The sequence below is a fragment of the Nylanderia fulva genome, unplaced genomic scaffold (assembly GCF_048542155.1).
Source record: "Nylanderia fulva isolate GAGA-0341 unplaced genomic scaffold, ASM4854215v1 Scaffold741, whole genome shotgun sequence".
Taxonomy (NCBI): Eukaryota; Metazoa; Arthropoda; class Insecta; order Hymenoptera; family Formicidae; genus Nylanderia; species Nylanderia fulva.
Window position 1 is genome coordinate 13,529 of NW_028190853.1, and position 25,808 is coordinate 39,336.

The following is a 25,808-nucleotide window of genomic DNA, read 5'->3' on the forward strand; positions in this document are numbered from 1 at the left end:
CCCCCTTTCTCTTCCACACACCTCTAATATTCCACTCAAATATACACACTGACAGCACCTCAACCTTCTCACACGCAACCGGAAACGGAAGTCTAAATTGGAGTTTCTTGGGATCGTTGATATGTATTGCAATCTTGAAGAAAGATTTTTAATTTTGTCAAATTAATGCAACAAAAGACTAGAAATATGAAAATCGTAATTTTGTTACTAATATAGACAGTCGAGGGATCCTTTAATTTCGCACGATTAGTTAGTAACTCTTATATTCATTGCTTTGAAGAGAACGTTTTTTATCATGTCGGCGGATGCAGTTTTTTAAATCGTAAGCTAAACCTAAATAAACAAAGAAGTCGATAAATGCTGTGGTAAAATTTAACCCATAATTTCCAAATTCCGCTGTTTTGTAATTCCAAGGGAAAATGTGATGATAATTGTGCCAGCCTTCGCCAAGAGCCATGATAGAAACTGCAATATTGTCGGTAGAGCTGATTGATCTATATAATATAATAATAACATTGTTACACAAAAAAACAAAAGTGGTATGTCCGAGAGACCCCCCCTACTCCTTGGTTTGTTGGTGCTCTGAATCAAAATCCGAGGTCCGTTTAACTCCATCAAATCCCAATTTTTTATAACCTCAAAATATATGAAATTTCGGGGTAAATTCGACTTTATATGGAAAAATCATTCAACTCTCTGCTGAAATTTAATGGAAACGTTATGCCGATGATATATATTGGTGTATTGAACTATCATACCTATTTATACTGTAACGGCGTGGCCGTTACTAACGCCTCGCGGGCCGATCACCCGCCCGCCACTTGAGGCTATGGCGCCTAAGGCGCCCCTAAACACAAAAACATAAGCGATACACGGGTCACCCTACCCTAGGGGCGCCCCACTACAACCCCCAGAGGCGCCCCACTACGACGCCGGCGTTACCCCCACCACAGCCTCGATGTAGAGTGGGGGAACCGCCGGCAGGGTATATAAGCCGGCTCGACGGATGAGCCGGCACCAGTCCTGTTCCGGACCTCCTAGCCAGCAACGGGCTTCTCGTTGTACGCCGGGTTTTCTCGGTTTCTGGCCTCCTACTTTAGTATCGGGCAACGGGTTTCTCGTTGTTACGCCGGGTTTCCCGGTTTCCGGTCTCTTCCTGCTATACACCGGGTGACGGGTTTCTCGTCATTACGCCGGGTTTCCCGGTTTCCGGTCTCTTCCTGCTACACGCCGGGCAACGGGTTTCTCGTTGTTACGCCGGGTTTCCCGGTTTCCGGTCTCTTCCTGCTACACGCCGGGCAACGGGTTTCTCGTTGTTACGCCGGGTTTCTCGGTTTCCAGGCTCTTCCTGCTACACGCCGGGCAACGGGTTTCTCGTTGTTACGCCGGTTTTCCCGGTTTCCGGTCTCTTCCTGCTACACGCCGGGCAACAGGTTTCTCGTTGTTACGCCGGGTTTCCCGGTTTCCGGTCTCTTCCTGCTATACACCGGGTGACGGGTTTCTCGTCATTACGCCGGGTTTCCCGGTTTCCGGTCTCTTTCTGCTACACGCCGGGCAACGGGTTTCTCGTTGTTACGCCGGGTTCCCGGTTTCCGGTCTCTTCCTGCTACACGCCGGGCAACGGGTTTCTCGTTGTTACGCCGGGTTTCCGGTTTCCGGTCTCTTCCTGCTACATGCCGGGCAACGGGTTTCTCGTTGTTACGCCGGGTTTCCCGGTTTCCGGTCTCTTCCTGCTACACGCCGGGCAACGGGTTTCTCGTTGTTACGCCGGGTTTCACGGTTTCCGGTCTCTTCCTGCTACACGCCGGGCAACGGGTTTCTCGTTGTTACGCCGGGTTTCCCGGTTTCCGGTCTCTTCCTGCTATACACCGGGTGACGGGTTTCTCGTCATTACGCCGGGTTTCCCGGTTTCTGGTTTCTTCCTGCTATAGGCTATACGCCTCCGTACACCGTATCTCTACATTATACCGGGTAATTTGTAAATCTTTTCCGGACACCGCTACAGGCTAAACGCCTCCGCATTTTTGTTTATACCGAGTAGTCAAAAAGTTTCTCCATTTAAGGCTTTATGCCAACAAACATTTTTGTTTATACCGGGTAGTCAATAAGTTTCTCTATTTAGGCCTTATGCCAACAAATATTTTGTTTACTTGTTTCTTTTTGAATAAACAAAGCATTGTTAATAAGGAATAAACGAGTCTGAATCTCCCCCTTCCTCCCGAATCCTGGAACCGGCGAGCCGATCCGCGGCGTCGGGAAAGGTGAACCGTTACATGGCGCCCGAACAGGGACCTGCCCAGTGGAGATCCCGACTCGCTTAGGCCTATCCAGATGCCCGCGTGGGTAAACCAATTATCAAAATCCGAAGCTATTGCCTTGGCCAAAAGACACGGAATCGATAGCCAAGGAACTTTAGACGAGGTCCGCCGACGCCTCCGCCGATTTGTCGGGCAAAACCCCGCGCTATTTCGAACTCACCTACCTGTGCCCACTATCAACGTCGAAATGGCCACCGGAAGCCCAACCAAAAACGAAGAAGCTACCGCCCCGACACCTGTTGAACCGGCCAGGATCATGGATCAGATCCGAAAATGGGGGTGCCAACTTCGAGGGCAAGGACCCCCTGGCATTCCTCGAGCGTACGGAAGAGATTGTGCCTGGGCTACGGCTACAACCGACGCCCAGATGCTGTTAGGGCTACCCGAACTCTTACGGGGAGACGCCCTGCTGTGGTATCGCAACATCCGCGATACCATAGCCAGCTGGGAGCTTTCGCCAAGCTGTCCGCCAGCAATACCTGCCAAGCGGGTATGAGAGACAGATGAAAAGGACGATCCAGGGACGTCAACAACGCCCTAAAGAGTCCTTCCAAAAATACGCCACCGAGGTCCTGACCCATGATGCGGCGCGCCGGGGGATATTCACCCCTAGACCAACTGGAACAGCTCTACGAAAACATGGATCCGGAGTACCAATTGTACATCCGTCGGGCGGACGTGCTCAGCGTCGGGATCTGAGCATCCGAGCCACCGAATACGAAGAGGCCGACCACCGGAGACAGGAACGACGAAGGGACGTGCCGCAAAGCCACACCCCGGTCGTAGCTTCCGCGGTCTACAGTTGGGAGGAATGTTGCTGGAGGTGCAAGCAACGAGGACATACACGCCTGCACTGTCAGCGACCTCCAAAGAAATTCTGCTCGAGATGTGGCAAGGACGGGGTCCTCACCCGTGACTGCCACCCCCCGACGGGAAACGGGGTGCGGGCCGGAGACGTCGCGGCCGTCGTCCAGCCCGACTCGGCCTAAAATACAACCCGAGACCGCACCTCCGGATCCAGATCGCCGATCAACATTTGTGGGGCCTCCTCGATTCCGGCTCAGAGATCTCATTCGTAAACGCTGAAACGGCCCGCCGAATCAACCGCACACCGTCTAGCCCAGATCTCAAGGCAGCCCAGATACGCCTGGCCGACGGGACCCAAGTCCCCATTGCCGAGACCATCGAAGCAACGGTCAGGTTACGAGGGAAATCGTACCGCCACCGCTTCTCCGTACTACCACAACTAGACAAACGCCGTACTAATAGGCATAGACCTCTGGGCGAAATTAGGAGTCGAGCTGCGTCCGCCGCCCAGACCTGTCACCGAGACAACAACCAAAGATGGAATCGCGACCGCCAGTATCAGCCCAGGAACTACCAGCGAGGCGCTAAGGCTACAGGCCTTTCTAAATAACGAACTTCCAAAGTTCGAATCGGTCCGCGGCCCGACCGACAAAGCCACGCACCAAATTCGGCTAAAACCGGGGCCGCCCATTAAACAACGATATCGGCCCCGTAATCCGGCCATGCAAGCCGTGATCGACCAAGAGGTCCAAAAGATGGAAGCCGAAGGAGTCATCGAGCCCTCCACCAGCGCCTGGAGCTCTCCGATAGTGCTGGCAAAGAAGAAAGACGGGACCTACCGATTTTGTATAGACTTCCGCCGATTAAACGCGGCCTCCGAGAAAGATGCATACCCGCTGCCTCACATTGCCGCCACCTTGGATAAACTACGAGGCGCACACTACTTGTCCACGTTGGACCTACGCAGCGGGTATTGGCAAGTGCCACTAACTCCGGAGAGCCGCCCCGCAACCGCCTTCACGGTGCCAGGGAGAGGGCTGATGCAGTTCCGCGTCATGCCATTCGGACTGCAATCAGCACCGGCCACCTTCCAACGGCTGCTCGACACCGTGCTAGGACCCGAATTAGAGCCACACGTCCTCGTCTACTTGGACGACGTAGTTGTCGCATCCCGTACTTTAGAGGAGCACCTAGGCCACTTGGCCGAAATCTTTCGCCGCCTTCGTGACGCCCGACTCCGTCTCAACCCAGAAAAGTGTCACTTCTGCCGTCCAAGTCTCCGGTACCTCGGACACGTTATCGATCGGCACGGAATCCGGACGGACCCAGAGAAAGTGCGAGCCATTACCGATTGGCCTGCCCCCACGACCCTCCGCAGGGTTCGGCAATTTCTGGGGGTAGGGTCATGGTACCGCCGATTCATCGCTGACTTCTCCACTATCGCCGCCCCTCTCACTTGACTCACTAAAAAGAGAGCGCGCTGGACCTGGGCAAAAGAAGAAGAAACCGCGTTCCGGAAACTAAAACAGGCCTTAACCACCGCAGCTGTCCTCGCCTGTCCAGATTTTGCGCGACCATTTCTACTACAAACCGACGCCAGCGCCCACGGGTTAGGGGCCGTATTAACCCAACACCTCGGCAAAGGAGAGCGGGTTATCGCGTACGCCAGCCGGACCCTCAACGCAGCCGAGAAGAATTATAGCGCTACCGAACTAGAGTGCTTGGCTGTCGTGTGGGGTATACGCCGGATGCGGGATTACCTCGAGGGCTACCGATTCACCGTCGTGACCGACCACCAAGCTTTAAAGTGGTTACAACACATCGAGGCCCCTACCGGACGACTAGCCCGCTGGATGTTCGAATTACAACAACATGATTTCGATATCCAGTACCGGCGCGGGACACTTAACCAGGTGGCAGATGCCCTCTCCCGCCTCCCGGAAGCTTTGGCGGTGACCCGGCCGAAATGCCGGTGGTACCACCGTAAACTAGCCGAAGTACGGAGACATCCGACCGATCACCCGGACTATAAAATCCAGGATCAACGATTGTACAGGCATATACTCCACGATCTGGATTTCCGGGAAACACCAGCCGAAGAGCAATGGAAGCAGTGCGTGCCTACAGACCAACGACCCGCCCTGCTTCAGCGAATGCACGACGACCCGGCCGCCGGGCACCTAGGCATTTCCAAAACATTGGCTCGGGTGGCCCAGCTATATTACTGGCCCGGCATGTTTCGGGAAATTGCCCGGTACGTCCGAGGGTGCGCTAATTGTGCGCGGCACAAGGCCAGTCAACAACGACCGGCTGGTCGGATGATGGCCACCTCCGTCCGCGCACCATGGGAACAAGCCGCCGTAGACCTGATCGGTCCCCTGCCTCGATCCACTAGCGGCCATACCTGGCTATTAACCATACAAGACCGGTTCAGTAAGTGGATCGAGATGGTCCCGCTTAGAAAAGCCACCGCCGTAGCCGTAGCCCGAGCACTCACCGACCGCCTGATATACCGGCACGGGTGTCCGGTCGCCCTGGTGTCCGATAACGGGACTCAGTTCGTCGCGCAACGCATTAAGGCCTTGCTAGCTTCCTACGGGATACAACATCGGACATCCCCCGTGTACACTCCGCAATGCAATCCGGTAGAGCGAGCGAACCGTACGGTTAAAACAATGATCAGCCAGTACGTAGGCCGGCGGCACAAAGACTGGGACGAGCGAATCCCCGCCTTACAGTTCGCCATCAACACCGCCCGATATGAGGCCATCGGATACACTCCGGCCTACATCCTGCACGGCCGAGAGCTCGCCCGCCCACATCCAGAGGATCGACCAGGAACCGCACCAGCACCAGGACCAAGCACCCGCCAGACCCAGTTGGTGGACGCCTACAAGGTGGTCCGAATCCACCTCGCCCGGGCCTTCCAGCGGCAAGAGAAGCCGTACAACCTGCGGCGACGAGACTGGCGACCGCAGCTGGGCGAACGCGTCTGGAAACGCGACCGCTCCCTGTCCAGCAAGGCCAACGCGTTCAACGCCAAGCTGGCCCCGAAGTACAGCGGACCGATGACTGTCCGGAGGATCGTATCCCCCGTAATCGTTGACCTCAAGGACGCCCGAGGACGATGGCACCGCCACATCCATGTGCAGGACCTCAAGGCGGCATCCGAGGAAGAGGACGAGGAAACCATCGGGGCGTAGGACAGGTCCAGCCGCCGTGATTCCTCCAGCGCCATACCGCCCACGCCACTCGGAAGTTCCGAGCCACCTTCCCTACTGGACGGTGGATAATACGGTTCGACCGTTTCGGCCGTCCACGTACGATCCGCCGTCTAGAGAGGGGGTAATGTAACGGCGTGGCCGTTACTAACGCCTCGCGGGCCGATCACCCGCCCGCCACTTGAGGCTATGGCGCCTAAGGCGCCCCTAAACACAAAAACATAAGCGATACACGGGTCACCCTACCCCAGGGGCGCCCCACTACAACCCCCAGAGGCGCCCCACTACGACGCCAACGTTACCCCCACCACAGCCTCGATGTAGAGTGGGGGAACCGCCGGAAGGGTATATAAGCCGGCTCGACGGATGAGCCGGCACCAGTCCTGTTCCGTACCTCCTAGCCAGGCAACGGGCTTCTCGTTGTTACGCCGGGTTTCTCGGTTTCTGGCCTCCTACCTTTAGTATCGGGCAACGGGTTTCTCGTTGTTACGCCGGGTTTCCCGGTTTCCGGTCTTTTCCTGCTATACACCGGGTGACGGGTTTCTCGTCATTACGCCGGGTTTCCCGGTTTCCGGTCTCTTCCTGCTACACGCCGGGCAACGGGTTTCTCGTTGTTACGCCGGGTTTCCCGGTTTCCGGTCTCTTCCTGCTACACGCCGGGCAACGGGTTTCTCGTTGTTACGCCGGGTTTCCCGGTTTCCGGTCTCTTCCTGCTACACGCCGGGCAACGGGTTTCTCGTTGTTACGCCGGGTTTCCCGGTTTCCGGTCTCTTCCTGCTACACGCCGGGCAACGGGTTTCTCGTTGTTACGCCGGGTTTCCCGGTTTCCGGTCTCTTCCTGCTACACGCCGGGCAACGGGTTTCTCGTTGTTACGCCGGGTTTCCCGGTTTCCGGTCTCTTCCTGCTATACACCGGGTGACGGGTTTTTCTTGTCATTACGCCGGGTTTCCCGGTTTCTGGTTTCTTCCTGCTATAGGCTATACGCCTCCGTACACCGTATCTCTACGTTATACCGGGTAATTTGTAAATCTTTTCCGGACACCGCTACAGGCTATACGCCTCCGCATTTTTGTTTATACCGAGTAGTCAATAAGTTTCTCCATTTAAGGCTTTATGCCAACAAACATTATTGTTTATACCGAGTAGTCAATAAGTTTCTCTATTTAGGCCTTATGGCAACAAATATTTTGTTTACTTGTTTCTTTTTGAATAGACAAAGCATTGTTAATAAGGAATAAGCGAGTCTGAATCTCCCCCTTCCTCCCGAATCCTGGAACCGGCGAGCCGATCCGCGGCGTCGGGAAAGGTGAACCGTTACAATATTATGAGATACTTTGCATACCTTCTTGAAATACGAGATCACAGCAAGAAGGAAGCTATATTTACTGTAAATAGTGCACTCTTTATTTGGATGCGATGCGATGAATAAAAAGTGGTACCATCGATTGTCTTCGTGCCGTATAAAACACAATGATCTTGTGTTTATGTTTACTTATTTTTCCAATCTATAAGAAGTTGAATACTTCTTGCATCCATTACATGATGAAGTCATGTTCGGATAGAAACTACCCAGGTAGCAAAATGACATCATTTTGACGTTTTTTTGGTGACATTAGTTTGCTACTTGGGTACTGAATCTGCTGACATGATGAACAGTACGGGCGATGACAACTGCTCTAAAAGAGAATAAAAATATGGCCAGACAAGAACACAATGAAACCTGGATCCATGAAGATAATCAAGAAATCGTTGATTGACAAATCAAAAGTTTTACTTCCGCCTCTCCATATAAAACTTGGTTTAATGAAGCAATACGTAAATGCTTTAAACAAAGAAGGTGATTGTTTTCGCTACATAGGACAAACGTTTCCTAACATCTCTGACGCTAAATTGAAGAAAGGAATATTCAACGGCCCTCAGATTCATACATTGTTAAAAGATGGGATCTTTGCTACAAAAATGAATGATGTCAAAAAAAAGCATGGCTTAATTTCAAAAACGTTGTCGGAAATTTTTTATAAAATCACAGAAATCCAGATTATAAGAACTTGGTGGGAAAAATGATTGAAAACTTTAAGGAATTAGGATGTCTGATGAATTTGAAGATACATTTCTTGGATTCGCATCTCGATTGGTTCTCAGAAAATCTCGGTGATTATAGCGAAAAGCAAGAAGAACGATTCCATCAAGATATCAGAAAAATGGAATGTCAATATCAAGGAAGGTGGAATGTAAATATGATGGCTGACTATTACTGGACAGTGAAAAGAGATATACTACAAAGAGCGAGAAAGCGAAAAAAACGAATGCCTTTACACAGAACGTTTGAGAGCAAGAGAGAGCGCTACTCACGGTAAATATAGCTTCCTTCTTGCTGTGATCTCGTATTTCAAGAAGGTATGCAAAATATCTTTAGTATAAATAGGCATGATAGTTCAGTACACCGACATACTATATATCATCGGTATAACGTTCCCATTAAATTTCAGCCAAGAGTTAAATGATTTCTTCATATAAAGTCGAATTTACCCCGAAATTTCATATTTTTTGAGATTATAAAAAACTGGGACTTGATGGAGTTAAACGGATTTAGATTCAGAGGACCAAAAAACCAAGGCGTAGGGAATCTAGTTTTTCGGACATACCACTTTTGTTTTTTTGTGTGCCTATGTAATTTTTAAGCACCGATATGATGTGAATTATTATAAATACTGTAACGGTTCACCTTTCCCGATGCCGCGGATCGGCTCGCCGGTTCCAGGATTCGGGAGAAAGGGGGAGATTCAGACTCGCTTATTCCTTATTAACAATGCTTTGGTTTATTCAAAAAGAAACAAGTAAACAAAATGATTGTTGGCATAAAGCCTAAATAGAGAAACTTATTGACTACTCGGTATAAACAAAATGTTTGTTGGCATAAAGCTCTAAATAGAGAAACTTATTGACTACTCGGTATAAACGAAATGTTTGTTGGCATAAAGCCCTAAATAGAGAAACTTATTGACTACTCGGTATAAACAAAATAAGGAGGCGTATAGCCTGTAGCGGTGTCCGGAAAAGATTTACAAATTACCCGGTATAACTTAGAGATACGGTGTACGGAGGCGTATAGCCTATAGCAGGAAGAAACCGGAAACCTGGGAAACCCGGCGTAATGACGAGAAACCCGTCACCCGGTGTATAGCAGGAAGAGACCGGAAACCGGGAAACCCGGCGTAACAACGAGAAACCCGTTGCCCGGCGTGTAGCAGGAAGAGACCGGAAACCGGGAAACCCGGCGTAACAACGAGAAACCCGTTGCCCGGCGTGTAGCAGGAAGAGACCGGAAACCGGGAAACCCGGCGTAACAACGAAAAACCCGTTGCCCGGCGTGTAGCAGGAAGAGACCGGAAACCGGGAAACCCGGCGTAACAACGAGAAACCCGTTGCCCGGCGTGTAGCAGGAAGAGACCGGAAACCGGGAAACCCGGCGTAACAACGAGAAACCCGTTGCCCGGCGTGTAGCAGGAAGAGACCGGAAACCGGGAAACCCGGCGTAACAACGAGAAACCCGTTGCCCGATACTAAAGGTAGGAGGCCAGAAACCGGGAAACCCGGCGTAACAACGAGAAGCCCGTTGCCTGGCTAGGAGGTCCGGAACAGGACTGGTGCCGGCTCATCCGTCGAGCCGGCTTATATACCCTGCCGGCGGTTCCCCCACTCTACATCGAGGCTGTGGTGGGGGTAACGCCGGCGTCGTAGTGGGGCGCCTCTGGAGGTTGTAGTGGGGCGCCCCTGGGGTAGGGTGACCCGTGTATCGCTTATGTTTTTGTGCTTAGGGGCGCCTTAGGCGCCATAGCCTCAAGTGGCGGGCGGGTGATCGGCCCGCGAGGCGTTAGTAACGGCCACGCCGTTACACTACCCCCTCTCTAGACGGCGGATCGTACGTGGTTGGCCGAAACGGTCGAACCGTATTATCCACCGTCCAGTAGGGAAGGTGGCTCGGAACTTCCGAGTGGCGTGGGCGGTATGGCGCTGGAGGAATCACGGCGGCTGGCCCTGTCCTACGCCCCGATGGTTTCCTCGTCCTCTTCCTCGGATGCCGCCTTGAGGTCCTGCACATGGATGTGGCGGTGCCATCGTCCTCGGGCGTCCTTGAGGTCAACGATTACGGGGGATACGATCCTCCGGACAGTCATCGGTCCGCTGTACTTCGGGGCCAGCTTGGCGTAGAACGCGTTGGCCTTGCTGGACAGGGGGCGGTCGCGTTTCCAGACGCGTTCGCCCAGCTGCGGTCGCCAGTCTCGTCGCCGCAGGTTGTACGGCTTCTCTTGCCGCTGGAAGGCCCGGGCGAGGTGGATTCGGACCACCTTGTAGGCGTCCTCCAACTGGGTCTGGCGGGTGCTTGGTCCTGGTGCTGGTGCGGTTCCTGGTCGATCCTCTGGATGTGGGCGGGCGAGCTCTCGGCCGTGCAGGATGTAGGCCGGAGTGTATCCGGTGGCCTCATGTCGGGCGGTGTTGATGGCGAACTGTAAGGCGGGGATTCGCTCGTCCCAGTCTTTGTGCCGCCGGCCTACGTACTGGCTGATCATTGTTTTAACCGTACGGTTCGCTTGCTCTACCGGATTGCATTGCGGAGTGTACACGGGGGATGTCCGATGTTGTATCCCGTAGGAAGCTAGCAAGGCCTTAATGCGTTGCGCGACGAACTGAGTCCCGTTATCGGACACCTAGGGCGACCGGACACCCGTGCCGGTATATCAGGCGGTCGGTGAGTGCTCGGGCTACGGCTACGGCGGTGGCTTTTCTAAGCGGGACCATCTCGATCCACTTACTGAACCGGTCTTGTATGGTTAATAGCCAGGTATGGCCGCTAGTGGATCGAGGCAGGGGACCGATCAGGTCTACGGCGGCTTGTTCCCATGGTGCGCGGACGGAGGTGGCCATCATCCGACCAGCCGGTCGTTGTTGACTGGCCTTGTGCCGCGCACAATTAGCGCACCCTCGGACGTACCGGGCAATTTCCCGAAACATGCCGGGCCAGTAATATAGCTGGGCCACCCGAGCCAATGTTTTGGAAATGCCTAGGTGCCCGGCGGCCGGGTCGTCGTGCATTCGCTGAAGCAGGGCGGGTCGTTGGTCTGTAGGCACGCACTGCTTCCATTGCTCTTCGGCTGGTGTTTCCCGGAAGTCCAGATCGTGGAGTATATGCCTGTACAATCGTTGATCCTGGATTTTATAGTCCGGGTGATCGGTCAGATGTCTCCGTACTTCGGCTAGTTTACGGTGGTACCACCGGCATTTCGGCCGGGTCACCGCCAAAGCTTCCGGGAGGCGGGAGAGGGCATCTGCCACCTGGTTAAGTGTCCCGCGCCGGTACTGGATGTCGAAATCATGTTGTTGTAATTCGAACATCCAGCGGGCTAGTCGTCCGGTAGGGGCCTCGATGTGTTGTAACCACTTTAAAGCTTGGTGGTCGGTCACGACGGTGAATCGGTAGCCCTCGAGGTAATCCCGCATCCGGCGTATACCCCACACGACAGCCAAGCACTCTAGTTCGGTAGCGCTATAATTCTTCTCGGCTGCGTTGAGGGTCCGGCTGGCGTACGCGATAACCCGCTCTCCTTCGCCGAGGTGTTGGGTTAATACGGCCCTTAACCCGTGGGCGCTGGCGTCGGTTTGTAGTAGAAATGGTCGCGCAAAATCTGGACAGGCGAGGACAGGTGCGGTGGTTAAGGCCTGTTTTAGTTTCCGGAACGCGGTTTCTTCTTCTTTTGCCCAGGTCCAGCGCGCTCTCTTTTTAGTGAGTCGAGTGAGAGGGGCGGCGATAGTGGAGAAGTCAGCGATGAATCGGCGGTACCATGACGCTACCCCCAGAAATTGCCGAACCCTGCGGAGGGTCGTGGGGGCAGGCCAATCGGTAATGGCTCGCACTTTCTCTGGGTCCGTCCGGATTCCGTGCCGATCAATAACGTGTCCGAGGTACCGAAGACTTGGCCGGCAGAAGTGACACTTTTCTGGGTTGAGGCGGAGTCGGGCGTCACGGAGGCGGCGAAAGACTTCGGCCAAGTGGCCTAGGTGCTCCTCGAAAGTACGGGATGCGACAACTATGTCGTCCAAGTAGACGAGGACGTGTGGTTCTAACTCGGGTCCTAGCACGGTGTCGAGCAGCCGTTGGAAGGTGGCCGGTGCTGAATGCAGTCCGAATGGCATGACGCGGAACTGCATCAGCCCTCTCCCTGGCACCGTGAAGGCGGTTGCGGGGCGGCTCTCCGGAGTTAGTGACACTTGCCAATACCCGCTGCGTAGGTCCAACGTGGACAAGTAGTGTGCGCCTCGTAGCTTATCCAAGGTGGCGGCAATGTGAGGCAGCGGGTATGCATCTTTCTCGGAGGCCGCGTTTAATCGGCGGAAGTCTATACAAAATCGGTAGGTCCCGTCTTTCTTCTTTGCCAGCACTATCGGAGAGCTCCAGGCGCTGGTGGAGGGCTCGATGACTCCTTCGGCTTCCATCTTTTGGACTTCTTGGTCGATCACGGCTTGCATGGCCGGATTACGGGGCCGATATCGTTGTTTAATGGGCGGCCCCGGTTTTAGCCGAATTTGGTGCGTGGCTTTGTCGGTCGGGCCGCGGACCGATTCGAACTTTGGAAGTTCGTTATTTAGAAAGGCCTGTAGCCTTAGCGCCTCGCTGGTAGTTCCTGGGCTGATACTGGCTGTCGCGATTCCATCTTTGGTTGTTGTCTCGGTGACAGGTCTGGGCGGCGGACGCAGCTCGACTCCTAATTTCGCCCAGAGGTCTATGCCTATTAGTACGGCGTTGTCTAGTTGTGGTAGTACGGAGAAGCGGTGGCGGTACGATTTTCCTCGTAACCTGACCGTTGCTTCGATGGTCTCGACAATGGGGACTTGCGTCCCGTCGGCCAGGCGTATCTGGGCTGCCTTGAGATCTGGGCTAGACGGTGTGCGGTTGATTCGGCGGGCCGTTTCAGCGTTTACGAATGAGATCTCTGAGCCGGAATCGAGGAGGCCCCACAAATGTTGTCCGGCGATCTGGATCCGGAGGTGCGGTCTCGGGTTGTATTTTAGGCCGAGTCGGGCTGGACGACGGCCGCAACGTCTCCGGCCCGCACCCCGTTTCCCGTCGGGGGGTGGCAGTCACGGATGAGGACCCCGTCCTTGCCACATCTCGAGCAGAATTTCTTCGGAGGTCGCTGGCAGTGCAAGCGTGTATGTCCTCGTTGCTTGCACCTCCAGCAACATTCCTCCCGACTGTAGACCGCGGAAGCTACGACCGGGGTGTGGCTTTGCGGCACGTCCTTTCGTCGTTCCTGTCTCCGGCGGTCGGCCTCTTCGTATTCGGTGGCTCGGATGCTCAGATCCCCGACGCTGAGCACGTCCGCCCGACGGATGTACAATTGGTACTCCGGATCCATGTTTTCGTAGAGCTGTTCCAGTTGGTCTAGGGGTGAATATCCCCCGGCGCGCCGCATCATGGTCAGGACCTCGGTGGCGTACTTTTGGAAGGACTCTTTAGGGCGTTGTTGACGTCCCTGGATTGTCCTTTTCATCTGTCTCTCATACCCGCTTGGCAGGTATTGCTGGCGGACAGCTTGGCGAAAGTCGGCCCAGCTGGCTATGGTATCGCGGATGTTGCGATACCACAGCAGTGCGTCTCCCCGTAAGAGTTCGGGTAGCCCTAACAGCATCTGGGCGTCGGTGTAGCTGTAGCCCAGGCACAGCTCTTCCGTACGCTCGAGGAAAGCCAGGGGGTCCTTGCCCTCGAAGTGGCACCCCCATTTTCGGATCTGATCCGTGATCCTGGCCGGTTCAACAGGTGTCGGAGTGGTAGCTTCTTCGTCTTTGGTTGGGCTTCCGGTGGCCATTTCGACGTTGATAGTGGGCACAGGTAGGTGAGTTCGAAATAGCGCGGGGTTTTGCCCGACAAATCGGCGGAGGCGTCGGCGGACCTCGTCTAAAGTTCCTTGGCTATCGATTCCGTGTCTTTTGGCCAAGGCAATAGCTTCGGATTTTGATAATTGATTTACCCACGCGGGCATCTGGATAGGCCTAAGCGAGTCGGGATCTCCACTGGGCAGGTCCTTGTTCGGGCGCCATGTAACGGTTCACCTTTCCCGACGCCGCGGATCGGCTCGCCGGTTCCAGGATTCGGGAGGAAGGGGGAGATTCAGACTCGCTTATTCCTTATTAATAATGCTTTGGTTTATTCAAAAAGAAACAAGTAAACAAAATGATTGTTGGCATAAAGCCTAAATAGAGAAACTTATTGACTACTCGGTATAAACGAAATGTTTGTTGGCATAAAGCCCTAAATAGAGAAACTTATTGACTACTCGCTATAAACGAAATGTTTGTTGGCATAAAGCCCTAAATAGAGAAACTTATTGACTGCTCGGTATAAACAAAATAAGGAGGCGTATGGCCTGTAGCGGTGTCCGGAAAAGATTTACAAATTACCCGGTATAATTTAGAGATACGGTGTAAGGAGGCGTATAGCCTATAGCAGGAAGAAACCGGAAACCGGGAAACCCGGCGTAATGACGAGAAACCCGTCACCCGGTGTATAGCAGGAAGAGACCGGAAACCGGGAAACCCGGCGTAACAACGAGAAACCCGTTGCCCGGCGTGTAGCAGGAAGAGACCGGAAACCGGGAAACCCGGCGTAACAACGAGAAGCCCGTTGCCTGGCTAGGAGTTCCGGAACAGGACTGGTGCCGGCTCATCCGTCGAGCCGGCTTATATACCCTGCCGGCGGTTCCCCCACTCTACATCGAGGCTGTGGTGGGGGTAACGCCGGCGTCGTAGTGGGGCGCCTCTGGGGGTTGTAGTGGGGCGCCCCTGGGGTAGGGTGACCCGTGTATCGCTTATGTTTTTGTGTTTAGGGGCGCCTTAGGCGCCATAGCCTCAAGTGGCGGGCGGGTGATCGGCCCGCGAGGCGTTAGTAACGGCCACGCCGTTACAATACGATTCACTAATTTTAAATAAATAAATATATATACATATATATTTGTACATAATAAGTCACATATACTGCACAAATGCATACTTATTATATGGTTTTTCACCCCATTAGTGAGCCACAGAATTCACCGCCCAAGTAAAATTTAAATTTAAACCATATCTGCACACGGACATGTGCCATGCATACCAGAAACTCTCATTCCATGCCAACCAAGGTACCAATATTGGTATGATAAAGCAACAGAGTACTACCAAATATGAATACCATCTAAAAAAAAAGTATGAATAAAAAAAATAATATCAATATATAAAGTCAAACGAACAATGCTTCATTTGGTTCCGTAAAAATAAGTTATGCCTGTCGTACTTTCTTTAAAAGACCACGAGGGGGTCTTGTTCTATATCACTCATGTCAATTGTAGCACCCTTGATAATGACGTCCGAATGTTTATGAACCATAAGTTATCCGATATGCGAGAATAAAAATCCTCTACGCGCATTATACGGATCCGCATCAGTGTCAGTGAATTTATGATGCGTTCTATGATCTCTAACCCACACAAAAATGTTATCCTAAAAATTATAGCTTAATAAAATTTGAATACCACAAAAACAGAAATAAAATGTAGAACTTTAAATAATAGCTAACAAAAGTTTACAATACACTTGAACGAGAAGAAAAACATTAACAATAAACTTACTTGGAGAGCAGCAGCATTGAGAATTACAAGAATGAGTCTCAGTGACCATTTCGCTTTATAAGACCGATGACACCATAATCTATGAGCGCCAGCAGTAATGCCAAAACCCAAAAGAACAGCAATAATATAAACTATAAATTACAAATAATTATTCGATAACATATATGTATTTTATTTTTATTATTATATTGAATATGTGCAATGTAGTTTAAAATCTTATGGAATAATAACAAATAAATAAAAAACATACACCAGATAATCGTCCACAGTTTGGCGTAAAAGGCAAACAGATATAATCCGTAAAGGATGGAAAGATAAATATAAGTGAAAATAATCACATTTTTCCAAACAATTTTCATTTCATAATTGACCTTATGTGATTCTTTTGTCAATATTTCGTCATTTACAGTCTCTTTAAATTTCATTACAAAATTTTTCATTATATTGAATGTCAAACTGTAAAAAATTGTGTTTAATAGTAAAAAGTGCAACTTCTATATAAATTTCGTAATAATAGTCTGCAACACATAATAATTCTTAACATTGTATAATGTTTTATCATATAATTTTTACTCGTTAGCATTATAATTCACGATTAAAGTTAATACAATACAATAATAAAGGAAGCAGCGGTCTGAATTTGTGATAAAAAGACAAAAAATTTTTATATACGAGTTTTTTTTTGCTTCTCGCGTCACGTCATAACAATATTTGCTTGTATAAAAGTTTCATAATTTATACGTACAAAATAAGATCGCTTCCTCCAAATAATTGCATAAAGGAATATTAGTGAACTTGCAGAAATAAGTTTAAAAGTCTAATAAAAAAGATCTCGATTGTGGAATATTTCATTTACATGTGTATGTGCGAAATGACATTTAGGAATAAAACAGAGCAGAAAAGTAATTGCGCGATGTCGCGATAGAGAAAACAATCGTGCAGTTAGACAAGGACAGATAGTCATATTATCTTCGTCTCTCTCATACATAAAATAATATAACGCAAAACGTCTGCCTCTTTGTCAACATAGTTTCCTTCAAGAAAGGCTGAATGAAAAGATTAGTATATTTCTTTATATCCATGCATATATGTATGTATGTATGTATATATGTATGCGTATGTATGCGTAGAAAATGTTTATAAAGAAATATATATATATATATATATATATATATATATACATACCTATCGATTTATTTAGCTATCTGCCTATCTATCGAACTATCTATCGATCTACTTATCGATCAATCTATCTATCTATTTATCTATCTATTGATCTATCTGTCTCTCTGTGTTCCTGTTTCTATCTCTCTGGCTCTTCTCTCTTTTCTACATTGCATTCTCTTATACATGCATACGTATATATAATTTTTTAAAAATAATCTGCATTACATAAATAAAAATAATTAAATTTATTGTAGTAGAAAATATGTATATATTCGAAAGATATTTGGATAGTTTGGTTTCTCTCGAGATCTTGGTCAGGATATTAATTTCGTCCGGATAGGAACAAAGGTTTCTCAATTTATTCCAACGCTATATTGTATGTATATATATGTTTATCGTTTAATTGTCCGAGCTTTATCAGTCTTCACTTTGATGATTCTTCCGAGCTGTGTCTTTTTCTTTCGTCGTCGTTCGTTGTGAGTTCAGAGAAGAGAGAGAGCCCTCGATACCAAAAGTCGGCATATAAATACCCGGCGTTAAAAGTATTCCCACCCGAAATATCGGACCAATCAACGTTGTCCTCGTTTATCACAAAGAGATGTGTTTTTGGTTTTCTCGGAATAACAAAATATCGCTCCGAACGCTCTCGACAAATAAGTATTACAAATAAACACTCGGTAAAAGGTCGATAAACAAAATACGGAGATTCGATAATCTCGTCGTCAAAAGTCTCTCTCGTTTTCGTTCTCTCTTATACATACACGGTAATAAATAAAATATATATAAAATGCCCACAGCTCGGCCATTCCTGATTTTTTGACCGTCCCGGTCAACGTTATTATCAAAATTATCGAACACAATATAAATAACATGTCTTTTCAAAAATCATACAAAATCATACACTTATATAAGGACGCATTTGATCAGGCGCAAATATCCCTGTATAAGGTCGCTGCGTTAGCTGGAACCCGTCGATGTCGGCGATAACGTAACGATCACAATCCAGAATTTTTTTCACGATATACGGGCCTTTATATTTTGGTATTAATTTTCTGTTTATTCCGGCCGCCGTTTCTACATTACGTATTTCGACGTAATCGCCAACGTTATACTTACGGGCCGTTTTTCTTCGCAAATTATATCGCTCGGCGCCCTTTCGCTGCGCTTCGCATATCTTTTCGCTCGCCCTGTCGCGAAGCAAGTCAAGATTTCGCTCGACGTCTTTATCCAATATTTCTCTCAAAGAATCATTTAATTTGCCCCTTTGCGCAAGACCGAATAACAAACGAGCAGGAGTCTCGCCTGTTGCCCTGCAAATAGTATTGTTAATAGAAAATTCTACTTGGTCCAATACGCGATCCCATTTACACGGCGTTTCACTAAGTTTTGCTAACATGGGCGTTATTATTTCATTAAATCGCTCGGCTTGCCCGTTCGCCCTTGGCGTTCTTACGGCCGTCAATACATGCTCGATGGCTAGGGCCTTCAAGTATTCGCTTAATATTTCAGACGTGAAACATGTCCCTCGGTCGGATATCAAACGTTTCGGTCTGCTATAAGATCGAAAATACTCGCTGAGGTGTTTCATTACTTCCTCCGTATTCGTGGTTCGGCAGGGATAGAGTCTTATGAACTTTGTAAATGCATCGATTATCACTAATAAATGCCGATAGCCTTTTCCGGTCTTTTCTAACGGGCCCAGATGATCGACATGCACGGTTGCAAACGGCAATTTACCTTTCGGCAAGTTATGCAAAAATCCTTCTGCCTTTCCACTGGACGGAGAAAATTCAATACATTTCAAACAATTATCAATGTATTCCCGCACCTTTTCGCGCATCCGCGGGAACCAATAAACCTTCGCGATATTTCCTATGACCTTATCGAGCCCCACGTGCCCGAGGTCATCGTGACAAGTCCTAATTACATTTGATTCCATAGAACACGGGACATAAAAGAGCAGTTTTTTATTTCGATCTTTGCGGTACACTAACCCGTCTCTCAATTCATAGTATTTTACATCGTTCTTTTCAAGTTTTCTCTGTATCGTTCGAATCGCTTCGTCGCGGTCTTGACAAACAGATAAAGTTCTTTCAAATGTACTGCCCTCAAGCACGAGCACACTATGGCAGCGACTCAGCGCGTCGACGTGGCCCATTCGACTCCCCGGACGATGAACGATTTCATAGTCATAATTTTGCAAAAATAAGGCCCACCGTGAAATCCGCGGATTAACATCTTTTTTATTGAGAGTTAAACGGAAACTATCACAATCCGTAACAATCCTAAATTTTCGTCCAGCAAGATATATATGGAATCTCTTAAGCGCGTATACAACCGCGAGGCACTCGAGTTCGAAGCTGTGATACTTCGACTCGACAGGTGTGGTTCGCTGGCTCCAAAAAAAAATCGGACGCCACAGATTGTCGCTCTGTCTCTGGAGCAGTATACCGCCGAACCCGCTAGCACTGGCGTCGCAGTGCAACTCAGTCTCCGCTTGGGGTGCATAGATTGCCAGCACCGGCTTACTCGATAAATGCCGTTTAAGTGTCTCGAACGCCGCATTCTCGAGAGAGTCGAATTTAAAGATTGCATTCTTTCTCATGGAATCGTACAATGGTTTCGCTATCAGAGAGAAATCGGGTATAAACCGGCGAAAATAACTAGCCAGTCCGACAAAACGCTGTACGTCCTTGGCGTTTCGCGGCACCGGGTAATCCACAACAGAAGCAATATTTTCGTCGCTCGGCCGGATACCGTGCCGGCTCACACAATAACCTAAATATTTAATATCAGTCTGAACAAAATAACACTTGTCGAGTTTAAATTTCAAATGATTCCCACCAGCGATCTCAAACACTCTAGACAAAATTTCAACGTGCTCATCCACCTCTTTTGTCGCTATTAGCAGATCATCCAAATAAACTATTATTTTATTCTCGCGGATCAACGAATCAAAAACCGCGTGTATGTAGCGCTGAAAAACTCTCGGAGCATTTGCCAGCCCGAATGGCATTCGCAAATATTCGAATTGCCCGAGAGGTGTCACAAACGAGGTATATTTCACGGACATTTCATGCATTTTCACATGATGAAAACCGTCTTTAAGGTCGAGAATCGTGAAATATACCTTGCCCTGTAGGCGATCGATATTATCATCGATTAACTCCGTTGGAAAGTTATCCCGCACGGTGATTTTATTAAGTTCCCGATAATCTATACATAATCGACAACCGCCGTCCTTTTTTCTAACCAGAACAATTGGACTCGCGTACGGAGAATTACTCGGGCGTATCACCGCTCTACTCATTAAATCGTCCAAGATCTCACGCAGCACTTCTTTATCGGCATATGACAATCGACGCGGCCGCGAGCTTATAGGCTGTTCATGTTTAAGCGCAATTATCATTCTCACATCAGACGCATCTTCCTCTACTCGCATTTTTTCAAGATAACAAGATATATATATTTCTTTGATTCGCGCCGACACATCCTCACCGATCGCCGGATTAACTCTTAACTCATCACACGAGTGAACAGCATTGTTATCGTAGTCAATGTGCATTAATGCGTTAATTGCGCGTGTCTCTTCGGCGCTCGCGATTTTAAGTGTTTCACCGAACGTGACGTGTAATTGCGAACAGTTCAGAAAATCTCGTCCAAGGAGAACATCGAATTCCATTGTACCATCCGGTACTACATAAAATCTTATCTCGACCTGCACGCCGCCAACCGTCAACTGTCCGAGAAAGGTACCGTTAATTTCTAATCGCGATCCGTTGATACCGCAAAAAGATCGCTCGCTTACATTAGAAAAATGTGGTTCACACGGTATCACACTGCTTCGTACAAGACTAATCGGCGAACCCGAATCAATCATTGCTTCCACTACGTACAAACATTTTTCTTTTGCGTTCAAAGGTGTAATTTTAACGCGCATCATGTAAGGCCTCGGAAGATCTACCGGATGTACTACGCCAGTCGTGGCGGCGCGCGCCAAGTCTCTTGCCGCCTCCGACGTCGCGACCTGTTTCCGCTTCGGGCATTCTCTCGCGAAATGCTCCGTTGCCCCGCACACAAAACACGATCTCGCATTCGGCACTTTTTTGCACTGGGCAGCAACATGCCCCACCTCATGACACCGGTAACACTTTCTCGTTCCTCCAGCCGTCGGCGCCTCAGTTCTCCTAACGCCGGTGGTCCTCAGTCCATCCTTGTTTGTCCTGGTGTCACTTGCCTTCCTTCCTTCGGGCTGGATCTTCTCAAACGCCTTGAGCAGATCAATTCCCCCTCGACAATTCAGCATACGCGCCTGGTTTCTCAATTGTTGATCCGACACGCCCTCGATGATATAGTCCAGGATTTCGTCTTCTGCGATCGGCACTCTGTTAGCTAGAATCATTTTGCTATGGTAGTAATCACAAAATGATTCACCAGCCCTCCAGATTCGCGATTCGAATTCCCTTCTCATCACCAGCTTTCCCGGACGTAGGTCGAACATCTGCTCCATTTCTTTGAGCAGCTCCTCCATGTTCAATACGAGGTACTCGGCTCTTGAGTAGAACCAAGCGAGGGCACGTCCTTTCAACCTCGAACTGACTAGTATCCGTGTGGAGTTCTCGTCCAAGTTGTACGTATGCTTCAACAATTGGAGTTGCTGTTTCCACCTCCAAAAAGTATTTTCGGATCCGTCGAATTCGGGCAGCAGTTCTCTAATATTGCGAACTCCGCCTGCTGTCAACGACGTAACGCTGCCCTCCGATGCCGCGTTACTTCCTGGTGCGGGGGACCCTCTCGTAGTCTCTAATTCCCGCCGCATCAGTTCCTGCTCTCTCTGCCAACACGCCTTCTCACGTCTCAGCAGCTCTAGCTCTCGCCTCATCACAACGACGCTTTCCTCCAGGTTCAATGCCGTGAAGCTCCTGTCCTCCGACGCACGTGCCTCCTCGCCCGCCGTCAATGTTCCGCCGTCCTCCGCGACTTGACGCGAACACCCAGGGCTCAAGACAATTTCACGCCGCACATGCCCTCGTTCCTCTTCCAGCTCTCTCCACACGCTCGGGTTATGCTCGTTCAGCCGTTTTATCAACTCGGCTTTTGCTCCACTAGTAGTCAGTCCTCGTAGACGAAGAGCGTCTTTCAATTCGGCCACGGTCATCTCATTTCCCGTTTCCATTTTGAATGTTCCTGTCGTCAGACTTCAGTCTCCTCCGACGCTAGGGCAGGCCACGATCCCACTTCTGATGTTGTAGTAGAAAATATGTATATATTCGAAAGATATTTGGATAGTTTGGTTTCTCTCGAGATCTTGGTCAGGATATTAATTTCGTCCGGATAGGAACAAAGGTTTCTCAATTTATTCCAACGCTATATTGTATGTATATATATGTTTATCGTTTAATTGTCCGAGCTTTATCAGTCTTCACTCCGATGATTCTTCCGAGCTGTGTCTTTTTCTTTCGTCGTCGTTCGTTGTGAGTTCCGAGAAGAGAGAGAGCCCTCAATACCAAAAGTCGGCATATAAATACCCGGCGTTAAAAGTATTCCCACCCGAAATATCGGACCAATCAACGTTGTCCTCGTTTATCACAAAGAGATGTGTTTTTGGTTTTCTCGGAATAACAAAATATCGCTCCGAACGCTCTCGACAAATAAGTATTACAAATAAACACTCGGTAAAAGGTCGATAAACAAAATACGGAGATTCGATAATCTCGTCGTCAAAAGTCTCTCTCGTTTTCGTTCTCTCTTATACATACACGGTAATAAATAAAATATATATAAAATGCCCACATTATAATCTAAAAATATAATAATTGTAAACAAAGAAGGGCTATAAGAGCTATTAAACATAATACAGTGTCAAATGTTATTAATAAAATTCATTTAAATTAAATAATAAATACATAAGAAATAAACATTTATGCGAACGTTTCGGCTGACATTTCAAGCCTTCTTCAGCGCAATGCAAATGATTTAATTATAAATTGAATTGTAATATTAAACATTAAATTTAAAGTGTAAGACAGGCAATAAGAGCCAATGGCGGAAGACAGTGCGTTATCCCAACGAAACTAAATTTTTTTGTTAGAATTAAATATCTATGCACAAGGCACCAAATTTTACTTGGTCACGGCCAAGATTTAAAATATGAAATAATCTCATTTTTGAAATTTAATTTCAATAATCCTTTAACCCCCCTACGGAAATAAATAAATAAAATGCAAGAGAAAATAATAGATCCGAAAGTCGCTGAATCGGGAATCGAACCCGATTATTTCATATTTTAAATCTTGGCCGTGACCAAGTAAAATTTGGTGCCTTGTGCATAGATATTTAATTCTAACAAAAAAATTTAGTTTTGTTGGCATAACGCACTGTCTGCCGCGATTGGCTTTTATTGCCTGTCTTACACTTTAAATTTATATTTATATTACAGAGCCGTGTTTAAACTTTTAACTTAAACATTAAAGACGGTAATTAACAATGTTAAAATAATAAATATATAAAGTCAGTTTTTTGTCTTGTTATATATGTTGCTAAACAAGTCATCGTGTATAACAACCACCATTACTGATACATACTGAGTTCGAGCGACCGTACCATGCAATCACTTATGAGTATGGACTTCCTGATTTACTGGTCAAGGGAGATATCTTGATTGTATCCTCATAATGAAATGTTGTTAAACATTAAATTAAGATCTAAATGAATAATATCCGATTATTCATTATACCCTGTATATATGTATTGTACATACATAATACATACATATATATTGTATATATGTATATATAAATGTATGTATGTATATATGTATTTATTTATAGGGTGTCCTGCAACTGATGTCCACAGTGAAACATATTTGTATTCTTGAGATCATTCTAAAAATAAACATGATTTTGAAATTTTCAAGATTTTCTTCATCTATACATTTTTTGCGATATTCTAATGATACCCCCCTCATTCTTATTCAAAATTTATGGGGTTCAATTTTTATAAAATTTTTTTACATAAATAAATATATATATATATATATATATAATTTTAAAAAATAACAATTTCTGAAAAATAAAGCAGTCACTTGCTTATTTTAAATAGTTATTAGTAATAGAAATATTATAGTAGTATTAAATAGTCGTTACAATAGTACAATAGTAGTAATAATAGTTATAAAGTTGCAGTAGTAACAAAAAAAAGATGTTATACAATGCACACAAAAGACGAATCCCATTGATCCGTCTCTGCTAGTTTGCCTGCACAATATTTGATTTATAATTTTTAAGATGCCAAAATTAAAAGAATATTATTAGCGTTATTAGCGCATAGTTTGCTCCAATACTATACTGAACGTATATTACTTTTTAATATTTGCAAAAAATATAGAATTAATAGCTTCTGCGCTTGTTGCCAATATATATATATATATATATATTGCAAATATTAAATATTTTGCAAATATTAAAAAGTAATATACGTTGAGTATAGTATTGAAGCGAACTATGCGCTAATAACGCTAATAATATTCTTTTAATTTTGGCATCTTAAAAATTATAAATCAATTACAATGCATACTCCACTAATGGTAGATAAGTTGATTGCACTGCGTGAGTTGTGCGACACTGCGGCTAGACATTTTTCATTTGTCTTCACTGCTCTTCTTGGCTCTCATCATTACTGTCTCATTTCTCGTTCATCTTTCATGCAGTACACCACGCTTTGAAAAATCTAGAAATCGACTTGCGACGTTTTAATTTGTCTAAAGTGATTGTGCGTTGTGTGAAAACAACATTTCGTGGAGTAGCAGCAGGCAGTACATATAGTTTTATTAATATTAAAGCGATAAGTCTCGTATATATGTCTTATATTATTTTATTTACTATTTTATTTATAATTAAGCATAGTTACAATAAACTTTTTCTTCATATGTTTATTTCTTAAACTAATATAACATGCTAGTCCAATAATTTAATTAATATAATCTAGCAGCACAACACATCCGAAAGACATGCAGAAAATATCTTCGGAATATTTTCTGAACGTCTTTTGAATATGTATGCTGTATGAGTAAATTGGTTAATATAAAATGCATAAATCTATTGCTTTTAAAAAGCTGTACTAACTTTTCAATTTTTTTATAAATTCAATTTTTTCAATTTTTATATAAATATAATATTATTTTCAATCCTGTTTCGGTCCAATTTTTCAGTTATTTTATTTTTTTAATTTTAATTTATAGTACTTATATATACAGCACGCTCATTCAAAAGACATCCAGAAGATATCTTCGGGATATCTTCTGAATGTCTTTTGAATATGTATGCTGCATGAATAAATTTGGTTAATATAAAATGCATAAATCTATTGCTTTTAAAAAGCTATACTAACTTTTCAATTTTTATACAAATATAATATTATTTTCAATTTTGTTTAGGTTCAATTTTTAAGTTATTTTATTTAATAAATTTCAATTTAGTATATGTCCACTCAGCATGCTTATTCAAAAGACATTCAGAAGATATCTTCGGGATATCTTTAGGGTACTAAATTAGAAATAATAAATTTAAGAAATAAAATAACTTAAAAATTGGACCTAAACAGAATTGAAAATAATATATATTTGTACAATACA

General features: G+C 47.0%; 1 pseudogene across 1 annotated transcript; it reads right to left on the minus strand.

Moving 5' to 3' along the window:
* Positions 1-228: 228 nt before the first annotated feature.
* On the minus strand, positions 229-24,088 carry LOC114934124 (acyl-CoA Delta-9 desaturase-like; annotated as a pseudogene). Its single transcript, XR_014926169.1, has 6 exons — positions 23,761-24,088; positions 16,260-16,465; positions 16,010-16,140; positions 15,676-15,881; positions 15,394-15,576; positions 229-494 (listed from the first exon to the last, which is right to left on the minus strand). The product of XR_014926169.1 is annotated as an acyl-CoA Delta-9 desaturase-like (transcript).
* Between the last annotated feature and the right edge of the window lie 1,720 nt (positions 24,089-25,808).